Below are 4180 nucleotides of genomic sequence, written 5' to 3' on the forward strand. Positions count from 1 at the left end.
GTCTTAGACATGCTTCTTCGTATTTTGTCACATAATATTCTAGTCCAGAGGTACAAAGCCTTATTATAATGGGCCAATGGCTACTTTTAAGGGTTTCTGACCATACTTCATTGTTTAAACCTCCCCCTGATTTACCTTTAGGCCTACACTGACTTAAAAGGAGGTAAACCCTTTAACGCTGGGTGCTTATAGGCCTACGTGCATAAAAAATCATGGTAATAAGTAATAATAATAATTACAAAAACTGCAGCAACCACCAACCAAAGAAACGTATTATAAAGCCTATCACCCAGTAAAAAAAATAATGCACATTGCCTGGTCATTGAGGTTGTAAGACAATTTCTATTTTCCGGTTAGTGTGAGTGAACTTCAGGGTAAAGTTTTCATTTAGCATGTTTTCGACCTATTTCCCGGAGCTTCTTTTCCGTCTGCGTGCCTTGATAGACCATTTGGGGGTATACATGTATTTCAGTACCTTACTTCGATCTTGACCCTTTAATTCTGTTATCAAGGGCTCACCCAAAGTCATGCGGATTATTTTGCTGAAGATAGACGGCTTCTTAAAACTTTCAACATAGAGGTTTCAAACTCAATGAATGCAGAGGGTGCTGCAAGATAAGACACGATGAGATACATCTTTATTGTCCAGATCCTGGCACATTGGTTTGGGTTTTCACCATGTACACACACGCATACTCACACACACACACACAAGCACACACGCACACACACACACACACACACACACACATACACACACACACACACACATACATATACACAAACATGCACACACACACACACACACACACACACACACACACACACACACACACACACACACACACACACGCGCGCGCGCGCGCGCGCGCGCGCGCGCGTAGGCTTAACAGTCAAATGCGTAATATAAATGAACTCTAATATAAACAATAATAATGTTAAGCCAGATCTAGATAGATTATACTCAGTATTCTGAATGTAACTCAATGTTATTCTGATGCATGCTTTAAGATCATATCATAGATAGTTAAAAGGGGATAACTCGATATGGGTCAAAGTCAATGGATACTTGCAACAATTAAGATGGATATAATTCAGGTGGATAAGAATTTTGATGGGTAATGATAAAAATATGACCTTCTGTATCTTTCTTTGTTAGGCCTATAGATCAGAAGCCTAGGTCTTTTACGTCTGACTGGCATTTTTATTTGAGGGAACAGGGGATATTTATTTTCCAAAAAGATAGAATTTAAAAAAAAAATAATTTTTTGTGCAAGCTGTTAATGTACAGTTCATCCAAATAGGGGGATGTAAATCATCTAGCCTAGATGTTGAAATTGTGAATGCTTTCCGAATTAATCGATTAAATTTTTCTTTATTCTTGTTGTCTTGTGTTTCCGGCCCATGCTGTTAAACCAAAATTGATCATACTTTCTAAGGTTGAATGATAGAATATGGACATCAATATTTTATCAACTTTAAAATACACGAGCTTTCTTAGAAAAAATATTCTTTTGTTAACCCTTTTTACGCGGGAGAGAAGTGTGGACACGCCAGTTGAGTTTGTTGTCTATTGTAACGCCCAAATACACGTACTTATAATCTGACACTCTCGACGTTTTCACTTTTAATTTCGATTGGCTGCAGGGGCAGTTTCTTTTGTCTAAATAGTCTACAACAAGTTCTCGGGGAGGGGGGGGGGTTCATGTTGAAAGTGGCTTATAATTTTCACACCATTCAGAAAGGTTTAGCACAAAATTCCGTAAGCAGTTTCGTTATGGGAATTTTGTACCGAACCTTTCTAAATGGTGTGAAAATTAAGCTGCTCTTAAATACGAGGGAAAAAAATCTAAAAAGAAAAAGAAAACTAGATCTAGATCTAGTCTTGGGGACTCTGGGATGGAATTGAAAAAATCCGAAAAGATATAATAATTCTCTCACTTTTACTGCAACCGTTGAAAGTTTCTGAACAAGAAAGTGCGGTTGGGAATATTCAACATGCGTTTAGAATCTATGTACTGATGTTGCAACGTTTCGATGATAATAAAGAATAGCCTGTACGTACTGTAACAATAATATTGTTCTGATCAGTCTGTTAAAAAAAGAGCACAGGCTCTGTTTATTGAGAGAGCGTCTAGTGCTTTTGAAATGGGCTCATCTTTTTAACTCTGAAAGGGGGGGGGGGGGGGCACAATTAAGTGTTGAAAGGGTAATTCTTTTGTTGCTCAAATGGCATTTCGGCCTGAATTGCCCTCTTCAGCTTTCAAAATTGAAACGTATTATATAGGCCACTTTGCGCAGCCATCGGCTTGAAATGTGTCTCTAATTTCACTTTAACGAGCCTTTCTGGTAATTTGGATTTAAATCTAAATCTAAGTAAGCAATGTTGTATTCAGAGAAAAAGAAGAACTAAATGAATAACTGTACTATTGATGTCATGGCGTGCAGCTGCCCTTAGTTCGATTCCTAACGAGGCGTTTCGAGCCTAAGTTGTTTATGAAGCCTTCAAAACATTCTACACATTTGGCTCAGTCCCATCGAAGACAGACTTTGGATATGCAAACCTTCGCCTTTTATATGAACTTACAGTGTTGATAGGATAATTAAATCCATACAGCACACTGGCCGCTGTCGTGAAATTATTGTAACAAATTTGGTCTCCCGAGCTGAATGTCTTCAGCTTGCTCCACTACTGAAACACCCTAACTTCGCCATGACAACAAAACTCAAAATGATCAACATCATATTCATCCTAACACTCACCTATCAATGCCAAAAATGGACCACGAACAAGACATTGGAGCAAATAATTACAACATGTGAAATGCGATGTCTTAGAAAAGCAGTAAACAAGACCAGGCGAGACAAACTTAGAAACTCAGTAGTCGGAGAAATGGTGAGCACAAATGATGTCATGCATCACATCTGCATCACATCCGACACCGAAGAATCAAATGGTTCGGACATCTTATTTATGCGATTACCTACACACCATCCAGCAAAACGTGCCTACATAAAAATAATAAAAAATCAATGGCAACAAGGCAAAAGGGCGACCGAGAAAGACCTGGGTAGATAGAGTCAGGGAAAGACAAACAGCTCATGTCATCTCCCTGGCCCAAACTCCCCGGCTGGTGCCAGCACGTCTCTTTCTTTCCCCTACACTCAAGAGGGGTGCAAGCGGCGGATAAAAGTGAAGGAAAGTAAAGCTAGCTGAATGTCGAGGTCCCCCCCCAAAAAATGGGGAGCACTCTTTCTTGTCCATTCTGAGAAAAATAATAGATGTGTATTCCTGAGAGATTTTCTCAGTCCGAAAGCCAACCTGGGACCTACGCCTTGCCCTCGAAACGAAATAATAATGTGTTAATAGTCTGTTAACTCCTTCACTGCCTGGCCAGACCTGTCTCGGCTCTCTGGTTGGGCTATGGATAGAAGGGAAATCCACTTGATTCCCATTTAAATTGTATGTGTGAGTGTATGTGCTTGGGGGGGGGGGTCCCTCACCCACACCCACATTCTGCTCCCCATCCCCCAACATTACCTCCGTCTCCAATGCCTCCTCCGTTTCCGCCTCAACTACACGCTCTCCTCTCCCTATCATACCCTCGTCCCCACTCCTCCTCCTCATACGTCTGACCAGATCCCCATCCGAAACCCGACTCCTCATCCCTCTATCCCATCTCTACCATCTCTTGTTTTTAATCACTAAAGGTAGGTAGATTCTAATTATGTTTTTGACTTGACCCATCATGAGAGAGTGGCTGAAAGCAATTTTTAAAATCAGTTTGAGAGTGAGAAGAACAGGCCAGTGTTTTCCTAACACAGAGGTCGTCTCTGCGAGATCAACTCATTGTAGCTCACATTGTGGGGTCGATTGTGTCAGTGGCTAATGGGCTGTCGGTTGAGAGGCGACAACAGCGTCAGCAAACATCTAAAATCAAATTTTAAACAGTAGACTACAAAGAATTCGAATGCTCATAAACTATATTTATGAAATACAGGAATTGCGATTTTACTCCTAGTTGGACCTGTTCCATTACTCAATTCTCGGACCGGAAGTGAAGTGGTTAAAAAGTTAATCCTCAAGTAATAAAGTAGAACGACTTAACGGGAAACACACACACACACACACACACACACACACACACACACACACACACACACACACACACACACACAC

This window comes from Aplysia californica, unplaced genomic scaffold (genome assembly GCF_000002075.1).
Source record: "Aplysia californica isolate F4 #8 unplaced genomic scaffold, AplCal3.0 scaffold00114, whole genome shotgun sequence".
NCBI classification, from domain to species: Eukaryota; Metazoa; Mollusca; class Gastropoda; order Aplysiida; family Aplysiidae; genus Aplysia; species Aplysia californica.